This window comes from Lonchura striata, chromosome 2 (assembly GCF_050655825.1).
Source record: "Lonchura striata isolate lonStrDom1 chromosome 2, ASM5065582v1, whole genome shotgun sequence".
Lineage (NCBI taxonomy): Eukaryota > Metazoa > Chordata > Aves > Passeriformes > Estrildidae > Lonchura > Lonchura striata.
This window is the reverse complement of record NC_140704.1, coordinates 15,114,754-15,132,645: the sequence shown is the minus strand read 5'-3', so window position 1 is coordinate 15,132,645 and position 17,892 is coordinate 15,114,754. Positions and strand designations below refer to the sequence as shown.

The window sequence follows — 17,892 nt, the reverse complement described above, 5'->3', positions numbered from 1 at the left end:
AGAATGAAACATGATGCATACACAGAAATTAACATCTTATAGCAGCCTCTAAAAGTAAAAGCCACACTTCAAAAAAAAATGCTCATGATTCAATACTCCATAATTTTACTCTTTATATGATTCTATATAAAAAAAGTCATTATTCTGCAAAAAATAAAAACTCTAACCACAAATGAAGTGACCACAATGTGCTACAACTCTGAAAGATGGACTGAGCTATTGATTACATTCTATCCTTTCCATCTGTGCAACAATTCAAGCTGTACTAACAGCTAAGCACTAAACTTCTTCTGGCATGAGGACACCAGCCAGTCTCCCTTCAAGCAAGGCTTTCAGTACTGTATAGCCTTTAAAAAGATGCAAGAAAAGAACCAAAGAGAAAAAGAACAGTTCACAGTTTAGGTGAGGAAAACATTATTTCCAAAAATAGTAAAAGACTGAAGTGACAAAGCAAAGACAGTCTCTCCTTAATTCATGCCCTTTCATACCCTTGTTCAATACACAGTACAGTTCTACCACAGTGAGGTTTATGGTGCTTTAATTACATTCTTGATATTAAGTGGAAGAGTTAACAGATTACAACATATTGCTACACAAACCATGCTAACTTTCCTACAACATTCAATTACACTGTAAATACCCATGAAATCAGTCCTTTAAAAAAGGTAGTGCTTTAATGCTACTGACAGTAGGTTTAATCAGCTAATTAGGGACAAACCAATACCAGCAAATATAGTACTATAATACAGTAAGTCAAAGACACACTTAATTAGCAAACATTGCACTTCATGATAATTGAATAGGATGGTTTTGACCCAGTTGTTCTGTGGTTTCCTGAGGTGACAAGACCAATAGTCATAGAGCAACTACAATACAAAGACAACAGCATTCTCAAAATGCCATTTTAAGCTGGCAGTAAGCATCTCTTTATTACATCAGCACAAGAAAGAATGAAATTAAAAAAAACAACCCACAACTTTTTATTTTTGAAATAAAAAATAAAAATAAACTTTAAAATTTTAAAACAAAAAATCTAAAAATTAAAGATCTGTGTCATATAATTTAATGGTGGTTACATTGTGAAGAAGTCTGTAATTCATTTAACTTTGAAAACAATATGCAAATATACTCCATGAGAAAGGGCTCAATCATTACTCAAGCAGCACTGTTTCACATATTTGCCAATGTTAGTCTTTAAAAAAAAAAAAAAATATATATATATTGTCGCATTTAAAATTTGTTTTTAAAAATCTTTTTAACTAAAACATGTTCTGGATCTCTGTAAGTGAATTAAAATGCCAACATGAAGTATTAAGTTTTAGTAAATAAAGCCCAAGTCTTGTCTTGACTGCAAATAAGGATGAGCATCAAAACATACTTTCCTGCTTCTTAAGCACTAATATCTTTTATGGATATTATGAAAACAATTAGTTTCACTGGAGTACAAGCCCAATGGAGTACACCCTCAGTGACCATAAAGAATTTTAAATGTGCAAATCAACAGCAATTCAAACACAGAGGCAAAAACTGTCTTTGTGTTCAGATGGACACAAAATCAAAAATCTAAAACAGTCTGCAAAGACGTTAGGTGTAATCTTTCAACATACCCACCTTATTCTGCTGCTGCTATGACCAATGAAACATTTCATCCATCTTAATTCCTATTTCAAGGAAAAAAAAACAAACAAACAAAAACAACATAAAGTTCCAATAGCTCAGGAAATACATTTAGCAAATGACAGAAAATTGTATTTAATAGAAGAGATAAACATTTTTGGAAGCAGTAAATAAACAAGAATTCTAACATATTCACCCACAATACAACAGCATCTCCTGAGGCATACCATACATTAACAGGACTTTAGACTAGAGATTACAATAAATATCTGAATAAATATTGTTAAAATAACTGATGAAAGTTCATACATTTCTGATTTTTCCATGAACTTTTAAAACTCCGAAGTTTCTTTAATTGCAACTGCAGTAATATTTCCAGTCAGCTTCCAATCCAAGTTCTACATTCAACATTAGGCTATTTCACTTTGACCTGACACCATCTACCTGCTTAGGTGCAAAGAAATACATAAAACTATCACCAGTTTTATACAGACATTTAAAACATTAAACCACTTCTATAAATGTTTTACCTGTGCATATAAAAATGCTTGAAACAGTCCAAGTCACTGATGAAGAACACTCCTCCCACCTAGCACAACATAATCCTTGAACCTGTACATCAAAAACATATGTGTGACAATCACTACAAATGTCTAAGGCTTCACATGAGACAGTCAGAAATATCACATATATGCTCTCCCTGTTCTGACAGTCTCACTCACAAATGAGATGCAGTATTTTCTTCACTAAATGCTTTGAAAACCACTTCAACTACAACTTCAGCTACCCCACAATCTAATTCTTTAACAGCCTGCTTAAAAGCTAAAAACATTTGCATAGCGCTGGTTTTCTTCTGATCCTCCAGTTATCATCACCCAAGAATATCTTTAGAATTAAATACTAAGAACATTCGATCATTACAAAAAATATTTTAAATATATGACTTGTCATTTCTTCCTTTTTCTTTCTGTCTTTTGACAAACACTATGTTGGAAAAAATCCAATTCTAGCTACTTAAGCAGAAAAAATATGCACTCATCTTTGATGTACTTTGCTTTACATAAAAATAACTTTGAAAAAGATTAACTTATACTATTACTAAAAAAAGTAGCTACAATCAAGTTACTGAAAAAACAAACAAAACAACAGCTCAGTATTTTGATTGCTGAATAGTTCTGTGCAGAAAAAAACTGCACATAAACTACTGTGATCCAAGGGAACTGTGCATTTACCTCATGTTATCCTCCTCTTTCCTTTTTATTAAGGAGTAACATGAAAGACCACTTTTAATGGCATTTTACAGGTTCAAATAAATTAGTACACGAAAATTCATGACTATAATTAGCTTAACTATGGAGCATTTAAGGGCTAGGCTGTTGACTGAGACTAATACACATTAAAAAGCTTCAACAACAGTTATGTTGGAGAAGAAAGGAATTAAGCACAAGACAAACCACATTGATTTTAGTTTAGGTATAGAACTAGGTAAATCTTTTAATAGAGCGTGACTTTTGGGCAAAATAAATTGAAACAAGCAAAGCTTTCATATTGTTTCAAATCTGCCACGCTGTAGACATTTGCACCATCTTTTGAAAACTCTTTTATGCGGCTTTAAAGGACTTCCCGTCTTGTATTACCTATGCCAGACACATCTGATCACTTGGAACCTGGGATATGCTCCCCATGTCCTTATTAAAAGTTGCAATGGCTTCATAAGCCGACAGGCCTCAGTAAGTTACACAGAAACACTACACCCATTCACTGCATCCATTTCTGCACCACAGGACAGAACGCCTTTGGCTGTCAGCTCCTTCCAAATCGTAAGGAGCCCGAGAGGACTGCGCATCGTATTTGTACTTTTATGGAAGCAGCAGCAAGGTTACGAAACATCGCGGAGGCCTCGGGGTCAGGAGCTCGGCGCACAGCTCTGACCGGCGCTGCCGCGGGACCTGGAGCGCCGCTGCCACCCTCACAGGGCTCACAATCCACGGCCACCACAGAAAGCAGCGTGGGCTCTACAAGCAACCACCGTGGCTTGTAGGAACCGGCCATAGGCGGCCCTTTCTGCACGTCTTTATTATAACATCAGACCCGGCAGCGGCAGGCGCGCCCTCTCGCAGGCTCCGCACTGGCGTGGCCGATGCCCCGGGCCGGGCTGGCACCCCCGGGCCGGGCTGGCACCCCCCGGGCCGGGCTGGCACCCCCGGGCCGGGCTGGCACCCCCGGGCCGGGCTGGCACCCCCCGGGCCGGGCTGGCACCCCCGAGTCGGGCTGGCACCCCCGGGCCGGGCTGGCACCCCCGGGCCGGGCTGGCACCTCCCGGGCCGGGCTGCGGCACCCCCGGGCCAGGCTGGCACCTCCCGGGCCGGGTGGAGGCACCCCCGGGCCGGGCTGGCACCCCCGGGCCGGGCAGCGGCACCCCCGGGCCGGGCTGGCACCCCCGGGCCGGGCTGGCACCCCCCGGGCCGGCGCTCGGTTGGCCGCGCTGGCTCCGAGCTCACACGGAGCCCCCGGCCGAGCGCCGCAGGCCCCGCACCGCCGCTCCCGGGCCCCGCACACAGCCCGGCGGCCCGGGGGACGCCGCCGAGCCCTCCGCGCCGCCCGGCGCCTCGGCCGAGCCGCGGGGCCGGCGGTGCCGTACCGGCGGAGCCAAAGGCCCCGCGGGCGCGGGGCTCCGGCGGCAGCGCCCAGCGTGAAACCCCCTCGGGCTCACCGAGTGAGGGCCGGAGGAGGCGCCCGCCCCGCCGGGAGCCACCACCCCTCCGCCTCTCGCTCCCGGCCCCGCGCCGCCAGCCGGCTCCGCAGGCGGGGAGAGAGCGGGACGGCCGCGCCCCGGCGCCGCCCGCCCCCAGCCCGGGCCGCGGCCCCACCGCCGCGGGGGGAAGGAACTTACGAACACCCGCCGTGCCCGGTCCCGCCTCCGCGGCGCGGGGCGGCCGCGTCACCCGCGGGAAGGCGCAGGGGCGGGGCTGCGAGGGAGCGGGGCGGCGGCGCCGGGGCTCCGTCTGTGCCCGGGCTCGGGCGGCGCTGCCGGGGTACGCGGGGCTCCGGGCTCGGGCAGCGCTGTGCTGAGTGACGCCTTCCCTCCCCGTCCCAACCTGCGCTCCCAGCCGATCCCCGAAACTGCTGGGTGTCAGGCAGTGGAATAGGGCCTTCGAGGGGCAAGTCAGAAAAAGGAATCTCTACAAAGTACTGTGCTGGAAAATAATCGTAAGGGACTTGAAAGCAGTGGGTCAGAGAGGGTGCAGATGGCTGAATATGAGCCAACCTGAAGGCCAGTAGCCTCCGGGCCTATATCAGCAATAGTGTGGCCAGCGGATGAGGACAGTGAGTGTGCTTCTGTACTTGGCAGTGGTGAGGCCGTTCTCAAGTACTGGCTTTGGGTTTGGAGCCCTCATTTTAAAGCAAACATTGAGGTGCTGGAGTGTGTCCAGGTAAAGGCAGTAAAGCTGGTGAAGCATCTGAAGGACAAGTCTACTGGAGGAGCAGCTGAGGGAACTGGGGGTGTTTGGTCTGGAAAAAAGGAGGAACAAGGAGAACCTAATTGCTCTTCAGAGCTACCTAAAAGGTGGTTAGAGTGAGGTGGGAGCCCATGTTGCAAGTAAAAAGTGATGGAAATGGCCTCAAAGTTGTGACAGGGAAGGTTTAGTTTGGATATGAAGCAAATTATATTGAGTATCCTCACAGCCTCACATAGCATGTACAAGTAATCAGGCCCAGCTAGCATGGGTTTATTAAAGGCAGGTCCTGATTGACTGACCTGTTCCTCTGTGACAGGGTGACCCACTTAGAGGACGAAGCAAAGGTTGTGGATGTGCCTACCTGGACATCAGTAAAGGCTTTGACACAGTTTCTCACAGCATTCTGGAGAAACTACTGCTCATGGCTTGGACAAGTGTGTCCTTCATTGTGTAAAACAACTGTCCAGATGGCCGGGCCTACAGAGAGTTGGTGAATGGAGCTACATCCAGCTGGTCACTGGTTACCACTAGTCAGTGGTGTTCCTCAGGGCTCAGTGTTGCAGTCAGGCACATTTAATACCTTTATTCATGATCTGATTGAGGAGACCAAGAACACCCTCAATCTGCTTACATGGATTGAGCTTAAGTGGAAGTTGGAAGGCTCTGCAGAGGGGTGTGGCCATGGATCTGCAGAGGGATCTGACCTCACCATGGGGTGAGGCTAGTGGTACAAGGTTCAAGAAAGCCAAATGCTGGACCCTGCACTTGGGTCACAACAACCCCTGCAGTGCTACAGGCTGGGGGGAGAGTGTCTGGAAAACTGCCTGGTGGAAAAGGACCTGGGAGTATTGGTGGACAGCAGTTGAACATGAGCCAGTGAGTGCCCAGATGGGCATCAGTCCCTTCTGGCCCCTTCAGGGGAGGGTTAGATTGGATATTGGTAAGAATTTCTTCTCCAGAAGGGTTATTAAACACTGGAACAAGCTGCCAGGGGCAGTGATGGAGTCACCATCCCTGGAGGTATTTAAAAGATGTTTAAAAAGGTGATTAAAAGACATTTGACTTAGGAACATGGTATAGTGGTGGACTTCATAGTGCTGTGTTAACAGTTGGACTCAATGATCTTAAAGTCTTTTGCAATCTAAATTGTTCTATAATTCTATGGTTCTCTGAAAGGAAAAATGAAGGTGTGACAGAAATAGGATAATATGGAATTTAAGAAAAGGCTGAAAGGAGAAGCTATTTGTGCAGGAGAGAGGTGGGAAGGCACAAAAGAAAGAAGGGGAGTGTATAATGTGTAGGTATGAAAAGAGAAACAACATTCAGAATTAAAAAAAACCAACCTCTTTTCTTGACATCCTTCTAACCATCTCTTCTACCATGTAGATGTTACATGTGGGGAAGAAAAGGACTTCTGTCTGCACCACTTTGAAGTTTATTGGACATGGAGGCTACATCCTTTTCCAGTCTCATCCTGTGATGTAGGACTGTCTCCATCTTCACGAGCTCCTCTTGCATGTGTTCTGCCAAGACACCTCTATCTCCCAAGAGCCTGCACTCAGCACAACTTTCTACCATAGCCCTTTGCTGGAAGAAGGGGTGACAGGGATCCCTTAGCCACAGCTGGAACAAAGAATCTGTGGAAAAGCATTGACACAGCTTCTGGGAAGTGGGAGTAAAGAAGGAAGTGGTGTTAAGCTAAGAACTTAATTCTGATGGTTTTTGCAATCATGTACTTAGCATCACAATGCTGTCATGGTAAGTCCAAAAGCACCAAAAGTGGAAAAATAAATCAGTGTGGGAGAAGATAGCAGGAATTGGAAAGTCCTCCAAATATTCACACTTCTTTTCATGTATCTAAGGCTGAAATTTGAACTGTATAGGTATAGACAGTATGCTAACAATTAGAAATATATTTAAAATGTTTGTGCAGTTTCCTGAAAACCCATTTCTGCAGCTTGCTGCAAAGTGAGAGCTAAGGAAGCAGATATCCTGAGTACCTGACACTTTTTTCTAGTGTAGCCAAACAATAAAAAGAAGTTTAAAAATTAGGCTCTTTTTGAACTCAGATTTCCTGAAATTAAATGTGAATTAGAATTAGTGATTCTGAACATAAGCACAGTTTTTTGAATACAGTAACTGCATCTTGGCAAATGAAATTTATGGTGATAAAACAGGTGGACTGGCTCAAAGTAATTTCAGAACATTTATGGTATGATACTTTCCTTCACTCATGTGTTCCACTTGGAAGTTCTGTATCTGTATCTATAATAACTGTTCTGGTGCTTCAGAATATTTCCTTTAAAAGTCATTGGCAATTTCAACAGGAAGTGAAGTTTAAAAATAAACATACTTATTCTTCACCTTTATGTACCACTAAAGCTGAAGTGGTTTGCAGTTACAGAGCTTATCAAATACAGTGAATTTGAAGGTGAGTCTTCCAAATGGTGTTAAATAATTATATTTCCTTTTGGATTTATACAAGTCCTAACTGTTGCTTAGGCAAAGTATTACTATATCCATTGTATGTACTGCCTTTCTGAACCACAGATGTGGCATAATGAGCATACGATGGTTCTTGATATGTTCCGTGCCGCTTGGAGCAACACAAAATATACTTTCCAATATGCACATGTTGTGTTTGTGTCTTTCCCAACTATTAGTTTTCATTTAAAAATAAAATTAAATGCTACAGTAGATTTATCTGTTGCTGGTGAAAAAGCAAAGAGATCTGATGACAATATAAGCTTAATGTATAGACTATTTTTAGTATTCACAGAAAATATCAGTAATTTCTATCAGAGAGTGTATTAATTTTCCTCAAGCCTTACTTCATGATATACTGTAGAAACTTAGTAGCAGTGATAATTAATGTCAATCTGGAATATCAAGTTTTAAAACAATACTGGGAAGATAATTCATTGTGACTAGTTGAAGAAAATATTTTTGGTGATGTGGTACCTCAACATCTGAGCTTATAATCAGTAGTACTGTTTCCTGAATATTTTTCAGAAAAGTGTGTTAGTGATCTCAATTTTATTTTACAGGCCTTTGGGAAGGAGTTTTTCTTAGAAATGCAGTAATAGAATGAGTTCCTGCTTAGAACTGAAAGTAAGCAGACCTTAGTCACCAATAAATAATACCATAGGAAAAAATGAAAGCTGTGACATCTGATGAAGATAATACTTTCTCTTTTTACAGCCTACAGTGGACAAAGAGCTCCTGTTTTAAAGATTACACTGGTATTGATTTAGAAGAGTGGGAGTGTATTATCAGACAGAATAAACTGAAGAGTATACCTACATGATTAAGAGTTTTATGATGTACAGTATTAATGTGCACTACTTAGAATTCAGGGTAATAAAAAATACAAAGTTGCAATGCTCATATTAATTTTTTTTATATTTAACAATGTGTCATATTTTCAGAATTAAATCAATAGAGGTGTTTGCACAGCAGTGCTTTTGCCATGTATCAGTGCAAGTGGAAATGCCAAAACATGGTCATAAAGAAAGGAACCATTATGTTCTGTGATACTTTGAATTGGAGCCTTTTTGGAGACAGTAGCAGCAACAAACAACTGTAATACTTCCCACCCTCCCATAATCTGTGAAGTTTCAGAACATTGATCATTACCTTACTGTTCTCTCTTGCACTTCAGTCTGCATGGAGGAATTTTACATCACTAGTAAAGAAAATCCTCCCACATGCAGTAAGTTATTACTGCATAGTACAAGTTTGCTTTAGACCAAAAAGAATCATTTAGGTTGATGTTTGTTTCAGTATTTAAGTTTGTAGTACTTCAGAACACTGTTTTTTAAAGATGATGAAGGTACTTAAATCCACTGCACTGGTGCACAGACTCAAAGAAGTTGGGAAACTTGGACAATATCAAACACAAGCTTTGAAAAACCTCTTAGTACCAGACTTCTGCTTCCCACAGATTAGGCCTCCTGCTGACTATTTGTACTTTTTAAATGTGTAAGAGATTTAAGCTTTAATGTCTGCACCTCAGTTCACCTACCTTTGAAACAGCAGTGGTAATTCTGACTTAAATATTGTGATGATACATTAATAAATATGAGCAAAACTCTTTGAAGTTGAAAAATATAATGAGATTTAAGTAAATTCCTTTTTGTTGTGATTAACCTGTCAGACATTTAAGTACTGAAACACTGCTTTTGGAATAAAAAAAAAAAAAAAAAAGGAGAAATGCCAACTTAGATAATAAAGAACCCAAGATCCAGATCAAATAAGCAGAACAAGCAACTAAAATAAATACAGGGGAAAAAATCCAGGGGTAGAGAAGATCAAAATTTATAGCTTAGAAAAAATGAGAAGAAATTATCTGAAACAAATGCTGCTGGAAATCGGAAGGGTGGTTAATATGCTACTAAGAAACACCTTTGCATAAAAGTGACAGTGAATGCATATTAAGACAATGTGTCAGAGAAGTCTGGGCAGCAGTTTAACTCCCACAGTCTCAAACAGATCAATGCTGCCAAGTTCTTGTTTCTCCTCCTCTAAGAGGAGCCTACCTCAGATATATGAGCTCATATAGGGGGATGGCCAAATGGAAATTTTCAGATAGTGAGTCTTACCATGAAACAGACTGGACAAGACTGAGACTGGGCAGAGTCCCATAAATGAAGTAAAAAGACTTTGGTCTGCTGAACTGGGACAAGATAAACTTGCAGGAGTAGGTAGAAGGAGGAAGGACAAAGTCATGGACAGCAAGCAGAATATTCTTGCACACATGAACTTGCCCTGTTCCAAATCCTGGAATGGATTAGGGATGCTTCATTTTAATATTTCCCCTTACAGTAATATATATCTGCAGATTAAAGGCCAAAAGCACAGAAGATGGGACTCCATCACTACTGGTAGTCAGCACAGTAGTTAAAACAACAGCACTCTGTATGGTTAATCACCCATCTGGCCAGAAGGAGAAAGTAAACACACTGCAATCACTCATTTAGTCCACAATTTGCTCTGTTTTTTAAAAAAAGTTGGACACATAACTAAGGACTGTATCATCAAGAGCATGAAAGCCAAAATCAGGATGTGATTTCTCAACCTCCTAAAATTCTTTCAATGTAATTTTTGTGTTGTGAAGGCCAGAATTTATGTCCTTTATTATTGCTTTATGGAAGACAGTTGGAACAAATGTTAAGTATTTATTATCCTTCTTTTGAGGTGACACTTTCAAAAGCTTCTAAGAAATTGTTAAATAAGAAAAATCTCTCCTTTAACTGATTTGTACCAGCTTAGGTTGACTGATTTTTCAGAGGCGGCAATAGATTTCAGCAACATGAAAAGCTTGACTGGTGATGCCAAATAAAAATTATTTTTAAAACCCACAAGCTGCTTGTTCTAAAGTTTTCATTTTGTGCCCAACAAGTTGATCTCTGTCCTTCAAGGTAGTAAAATTCTGTGACAAGCCAAGAACACATAGTTCTTGTCTCTTTTTTTGTTTTTCTTAATGAGAAGCCAAGGAAACACACATGACTGAGAGGAAACCTGCAGGCTTGCAAGCAGGAAGAAGCAAACTCCCTTCTTTCAGTATCACAAAATGTTTTTTACAATGACTGTGGACTAAAAAGCCTCTACAAAGCCTCTAGAAAGAACTATAACTTTATGAAGGATTAAGAAAAATGCAGAACTGCTGAAAGTGAAAAAATAAGATAAATATATACAAAAATATATATTTTTTAATGAGATGGCAGAAAAAATGAAATTATACTTAAAATAAGGGGGAAATAAGCTTTTGCAAATAGAATAAAGAAGGTGACTAGAAACTGAAAATAAGCACAAGATTAAATGGACATGACAGAAATTAGTGATTCAGTAGTAGTAAAGATACTGGTTCGTATTCATTTAGAAAAGAATTTCCATAAAGGTTGGACAACTTAGGAGTAACAAAAGGTTTATAGAAATAGCTGTTCCTAAAAAGCAGTCAAAGAAACATTTGAAAAATGTGCAGAGTTGGAAGTCCCTCAGCCAGCCCAGCTGCTATGCATCCTAGGGGATAAAAGGTATTTGCTGTGAAACTTCCTGTAGCGCTGTCAATGAAGCTGAAAAGAGGGACAAATACTGGAAGACTGAAAAAAAATCAAATATGACCTCTTTTTTTTTCAATGAAAGCATAGAATGCCCTTTGTAACTGCAATCCATACTTGACCTCTATGTATTTTATTCTGGCAATGTTGTATAGCAAGAGTATGCTGTGTTCCAGAGACAAGGATTAAATCGCTTTTGCTTAGAATTTTGAGTTAGTTCATGAAGGTGTTATGCTGACAATGAATAGATGCTTTGTAAAAATAAACTTCTGAATGAAGACTGCAGCTCACAGAGAGACCATTCAAGGCAGTGAGTAGAGCAGGAGCCCTGCACAGACAAACATGCTCTTAACACCTGATGATCTTTGCCACAGATACACTGTTGGCTTTCTAGATGGTTTAGCACATGTTCTCATAAAAGTCTTTATTTGTGTGTTTGTTTTGTAATATGTCTCTTATGTAATACAAGAGTTTCAGTTTCATAATGCAGAAGACTTGCACATTGGGACTTTGCTTCTTGCAGATGATTGTGCCAGGGTACAGTCTGCACAGGACCTTCTGGGAGTGGCACACGTGCAGCTGTGTCTAGCAGAGCTGCAGCACTGAGATTGAGCAAATTGCTCTTGAATCAGAGGACAGACCATTGGTTTTAATGAAAATTGCAATCTGGATTTGTTTTAAACCATCCTATAGGTATCTGCAGAGTGTATGGGGATGGCGTGCATGGGAGATTGGACTACAAAGAATTTTTTGTCATTTTAATCTCAAGAAATTTAACATAGTCCTTTAGTACCTCCTGAGGCAGTTCTCGCTATTTTCTCTCTTTCATTTCAAATAATTAATTTGAATACCTTATCTGTATGCCACTCAGTAAGCAAGAAAACTATATTCTCTTTTTCCAGCTAGGCAGTGAGGAAAGGAAGCCTTAATGTTTTTTGCAGGGTTTCTCAGAGAACCCCAGCCAGCCTGTTCTGCGCAGACTGACATTTAACATGGAGGCTTCTGTTAGAGGCAACCCATATAGGAAAAGGATCCTGGTGTGGAAAAGCTGAGTGTCACTGAGCTACTTGCAGTCTTTTCTGGAATTTTTTTTATTTTCCTTGTCTGCTCTTTATAATATAGATTTAAAGTTGTGTTTGTTGTTGTTTTCTTTTGCCATTACTGGCAGTCTGTAATTTCTACATCCCTTGTCTTCAGTGTACTCCACTACACAAGAGAGTTATAAATACGTCTAAATTTATTTGGTCAACTTCTGTGTTTATACAGTTCCCATTGCAGTAAGGTCACTGAACTAGAGAACTGACTCTCCAACTGGTTCTCAAACCCTTGTAGCATCTCACTGTCATTCTTGGCACGTGAAGCATGACCTCTTGTCCCACAGTGGCCAGGCATATTACCAAGAGGTTTTATCATAGTCACTTAATCCACATTTAATTAGTAATATTTTTTTTCACAGCAGTGCCTCTGCATGGCAGTTTTATTTTTCATTTCCATTAATAGCTCTGTGGTGTACAGATAAAAGTGAGAAATCAAAGGTTCGTTTAAATGCTTACATTTCTGGAAAACTATAACATGGGGGAAAAAAATATCCTGAAAAGTGTACTCAGATTTTATGTACACCTATTCCCCAACTGAATTTAAAAAATCATGGGAACCAGCTTCAGTCACTATGAAGTATCATGTGTTGAAACCTCATCACATCGACACATCACCAGCTAAGTATAGAGTAAACTTCTGGATGCAATCAAGTGACCCATGGCCTTGGCAAAGATCTCACTTGAAGTCTCATGGGGAAATAATTTCTGGCTCTTAATTTAAGACAAAGCCAAAGGAATTGAGCCCTTCAAGTGCTACAGTTAAAACCCAGAAATCCCACTTTGATTTGAATAGTGAGCTTCTCAGTTGCTAGCAGGTATGTGTGTAAGAGTTAGTGAGGCACAGATTTCCTGCTATTTTGCCCCTAATGTGGAAAAATCAATCACCCTCTTTAAACGTCAGACTTCAGATAAAACATGCAGTGCTCAGTCCTTATGAAAAGGCTCTCTTTTTCCAAGACTTTGATAAGAAGAGGAAGTTAAACAGAATTTTAACCTTTTTTGTGAGTACTTTTGAAGTGAGTGAGGACCTGATTTTCATTTGCATCAAGGCTTCTGCATTAAGCTTAAAGAACCTTAAATGGGCATAAGCTGTAATTAGGACCAAGTCCCCTGTCTCTCCTACCTTAAGGTATGTAACGACTCTGAATCTTTAATGTATATAGATGCAGCTCCAGGGGAGTACCTCTGATGTCCAGAGATTCAGCCCTAGGGAATAGTGTCAGCCTGGCAACAGCCCAGAAATATGATTAAACAAAAGTCTGTCCTCTGAAACCCTTAGAAATCAGTATGTTTAAAAGCATTAAAAATTTATTATTATTCTTTGTTCAGGATCCATATCACACATAAATATGAAACCAACTGTTATAGTTTTCAGTCGGCAGTGAAGAAGCCTAATAATTTTCAGTTTCTTATCAGAGTATTTTATATAGATGATACATTTACTTTTATTTTATTTTTCATATGTATTATTTGTATATAGGCATATTTAAAATGTGTTTGTGAATAAGGTCCATAAAGAAAAGCTATAGCTGCTTTAAAATAGAGGATCCAGTTTATATGTTTTCTTTATGATTACAGTGAGTGCATAATTTCAGAAGCTGTGTGGAAGAAAATTATCTTAGTGCCTTGTGATCCTCAAATAGAAAAATTATACAAAGGCAAAACCTGACTTTAGCTTTAAAACCATAAATAGTACGTTCTTAAAAGGGTAGCATAAGGTAAGAAAATAAGTTGTTCTTGTAGTCTTAAAATTGCTGCACCTTGATTCCCTATACATTTGTCTACCTTCATCTCATTCAGGACCATCCTGATGTTCCCAGTCTTGCAAGAGACACCAGTATTGTGGCCAGCAATGCTTGGAGCTTGCTGGGTCAGCAACCGGCTGCTGCCACCCAAAATATGGCACAATTTATGTCCAACTAATCCCCCAAAGTGGCACAATTTTATCTTGCTGTTGTCCCCTACCCACATATTGCTGCAAAACCAGTAAGAATGTCATTTTCTTTGAGACTCCTCTTTCAGATGCCAACAAAGTTCCTTTGTGGGTTTCTCTGTTACTACTAGAGCACTGGCAGGCAGGGAAAAAAACCAAAACAAACCTCACCACCAGATGAAAAGCAGTGTTGCAAATACCTCATTTCCGTGGGCAGCCAGGTTAAGAAAAGAAGCTTATAAGGCCTGTGACCATCCGGCTCTTGGCCATGAGCAGCCCAGCAGTGAGAGGAAGGAAAAGACCAATAATACTGAGCTGTGATTCTTCAGTGCAAATCCTGTGTCAAGACATCTGTGTCCTGAACAGAAAGAAATGGAACCATTTTGGTAATTTGTCTCCTGGGTTTAGGGTAAAATATGTCACAAGAAGGATGCAGGATATCCTAGGGAGTTCGTACCAATTATAGTCCACACAGTAATGGCAACACAAATGAAGGTGGATTTGGTATATTCATTGAATCACTTAGCAGATGTAAGAGAGAAGAAAGGAGAAGTCTGATGTCAGGAACCTTGTGGTGTCTGGTACAGAGGACAGAAAAGGAGCAGCAAGATGTGTCCGTATGAAACGTGAGGAGGGCATTTTTGTTTGGCACAAGGAAATCTAGCTAGACTTTTCCAGCTTCTGAAATAAAACTAAAGAAAAGTATTAGTTTAATAATGGCAAGTATAAAACATAAAAATTAGTACCTATATCATTATATCAAATGTCATCTTGATATTTGAAAGAAAGGGTTTTTTTTTAAAAACAGGTATTCCTAGGGCCACAAATTGTGGAAAGTGGGAGAGTATGCCAAAGAAGTACTGAAATATGCTTTACTTGTACTCTTCCCTGCATAACTGCTAGGAGGTAGGATACTGTAATAGGTAAATCTTTGGTCAGGAAGGCCTTTTATCAGTCTGTTTGTTCATACTATTTTCTTCATAAAAAGCAATAACTATATTTTAGTTTGTGAGCATGCATTTTACATAATTTAAGTTAGATGAAATGGAGAGTTAGAGCACCATATCTAGAGATGAACTATAATGGGTTTATAGTTGCATATCTGAAATACAGGCTGAGTGTGAAGGAGTCATAGTTTGATTTCCTCTTGGTAGGAAAATGTATATGTTTTTCTGTCACCGGGTTTTTCCCAAATGTCACATAAAATGTTTTTTTAAATCATCACTAATTAATTGATATTGAGACTCAGTATCTAAGTCTTTTAGACACAATTGCAGTCCTGTACAGGTGAAATTGGTGGATCTGGGAAGAAACCAAAGGTTCTAATGTATATGTATATCTGTTTAATATTTTTATTATTTATATCCTTTAGGCTTGAAAACATAGTCAAAATTATATTGAAATTTAAAAAAAAAATCCTGGAAACAGAAGGCAAAAGCTGAAATTTAGTAACTGTCACTAATGATTCCAGATTGGATGCTTTCATGTGATGCCTACTAAGCCAAATGAAGGTGCATAATAAAAAATGTCACTGAATTGAGAACATTAATTTTTCAGGATATGTTGAGTTGGTAGTTGTCTTTTTTTATATATTTAGCTAGGAACACATACCAAAGCATGTTCTAAGTTATGTATAAATAACTACACCTTTCCCCCATGCAGAGAGAGCATGTCTCACAATTTGCACTGGTAAAATCTAGGATGACAGAATATATAGAGTATAAAAAGCAGAATATGGAAGAAGGACTGTTTTGCTTTTTAATGTAAAAACTTCTGTCTACAGAAGAGAGAAAGAAACAAAGCTTTTTAGGGGCACTCCTAATCGAAGCAGGCCGAATAATTAAGTGTACAGAATTAGAAGTCCTTTTTACAAAGCAATAGAGAGAAAAAATTCAAAAATAATTCAAAAAGTATCCAGGAATACTTTTGGGATTGGATAATTTTGATGTCCTTGGGGGACATAAGTGGGAAATTACTGGGTATGTCTACTTGGTATTATTCCATTGGATTATTTTAGTCATTCACTGAAATTACAGTAATTAAAGAGGTTTAACAGAAGTGCACACAATACCACCTTTTTTTTTTCCAAGTCAAGGTGCTTTTCTTATTAATCATATAGTCTATACCTCTACGTCTATACATTAATAAATCCTCCAATACTCCATGAGGCTATTCCATTGTTGTTTTTCTAATGGTGAATCGCAGGATGCCTACCCGAAACTACAGAAATTTGAAAACTGGACTAAAAAGTAACAACTCCTGTGATTCCTGTGCTGGCATCTGCTGGTTTTGTCAGTGACACCTTTGACCTGCTGACAGGCAGGGTAGGGGATGCTGCCGAGCGTGTCCATCAGAGTGGCACACACGTTGGCAGGAGGGCAGCAGACTGGTTTGGCAGTGTCATTTCATCAGGTTTCTGAGGACATGGCAATATTGTTAACAGAAAAGAAGAAAGAAAGAACTGAAAAGCAGCTTTTCTGGACCCACTGTACATGATATGAGATGTGCCTGTAGACTGAGCCAGCTAGCAGAGCACCTGGGTTAGGTGGTTGTCACACTACAACATGAAATAACTCACGCACACACGTTAAGATCAAAAGAGCAAAAGGAATTAAGTTTTATATCTGAATTTGCAATATATAGAATTCTAAAAGTGACAGTGGATTGGAGGATGAAATTGCTACTTCTCCAACCACACTGGTCAAACTAACAGTCTATTAATTTTATCTTCTTATAAAGAAGAATGTAAAACAATTATTATTTACATGAAAGTGTGTGAGAAACTAGTAGAAATATGTAAACATCAGAAGGCATAGAAAACTTTAAAAATAATTTTAAAACTTTTAAAAGAGCAAAGCAACAGTGGTGAAGCAAAACTCAGATCTCTGAGCCTCCTAGCAGATTATCAGAAAGGAAAAGGAAACTCCTCAGAAATCTGGATCCTAGAAGTTACCTAAGCATTGCAGCACCAGAGCAGCAGCATGAAAGTTGTCCCCAGTGCAGAAGAAATAGCTTGCCCTTGCTCTTTGGGGTGCTGGCTGCCCCCACTTACTGTCTGTTGGTAGTTAACCAGGTTGGGGCTGGCAGATCAGCTTCTGGGCTTGTTGCCATGGAAGATTGAGATGTTTCTTAGAGCAGTGCTGCTCTACCAGGTGTATACACAGGAGGAACTGGCATCTCTTCAGAAAGCAGAGGAGAGAGATTTGTGTCCACTGATTTTTGGGAGCAACTTTTCTGCTTCATTTGCTCTGACAGTGCCTTCTCAATGCTTGAGTTAGTGACTCGTAGCTGGAACTAAATGTAGCACCTGGGAAGGGCAGGACTGACCTCTGCAGTAGTCCATGCACGGGCATGGCAGGGATTAACGATTACTACGTAGCATTTATGCCTAGATTTACCTCAGACAACAGGAGAGTTTGAAAAAAAGACTTCTCATGTAGCTGGCACAGACATTACTTAAAAACATGAAATGCTGCCACCCACTTCAAGGGCTAAAAAGGGAGTAGAAAACTTCCTTACTGATATTCTCAGTGAGAAAAGTAACATACAAAAAGGCAGAAAGTACCTTGATGAGGCTTTTGGAAATAAAGCCTAAGCATGGCATGTAACTACACAGGCTGGCAGAGACAGTGGCAACAGAAGCTGCTCCTTAGTAGGCTGGACACTTCAGAGAAGCTCACTGTAATATTCCCTTCTCCCTACATCTACTCTTGTTTTAAAATTCT

At 40.2% G+C, this 17,892-nt stretch overlaps 1 protein-coding gene and 1 long non-coding RNA gene across 8 annotated transcripts in view; one reads left to right on the top strand and one right to left on the bottom strand.

Moving 5' to 3' along the window:
- Positions 1-4,567, bottom strand: part of ZNF438 (zinc finger protein 438) — a 52,156-nt gene extending 47,589 nt beyond the window's left edge. For 6 of the 7 annotated variants that reach the window (XM_085564215.1, XM_085564248.1, XM_021542987.3 and 3 more), the window contains exons 1-3: positions 4,511-4,567; positions 2,148-2,229; positions 1,612-1,661 (exon numbers count right to left, since the gene is read on the bottom strand). The gene's annotated coding sequence lies outside the window, so the exon portion shown is untranslated. Of the gene's footprint in view, positions 1-1,611; positions 1,662-2,147; positions 2,230-4,330; positions 4,388-4,510 lie in introns of those variants that run through there. The other variant, XM_021542988.3, reaches the window with a different exon arrangement.
- On the top strand, positions 4,495-10,441 carry LOC146768124 (uncharacterized). The gene is made up of 2 exons (XR_014950681.1): positions 4,495-6,379; positions 6,465-10,441. It is a non-coding gene; the product is annotated as an uncharacterized LOC146768124 (long non-coding RNA).
- The last annotated feature ends 7,451 nt before the right edge of the window (positions 10,442-17,892 follow it).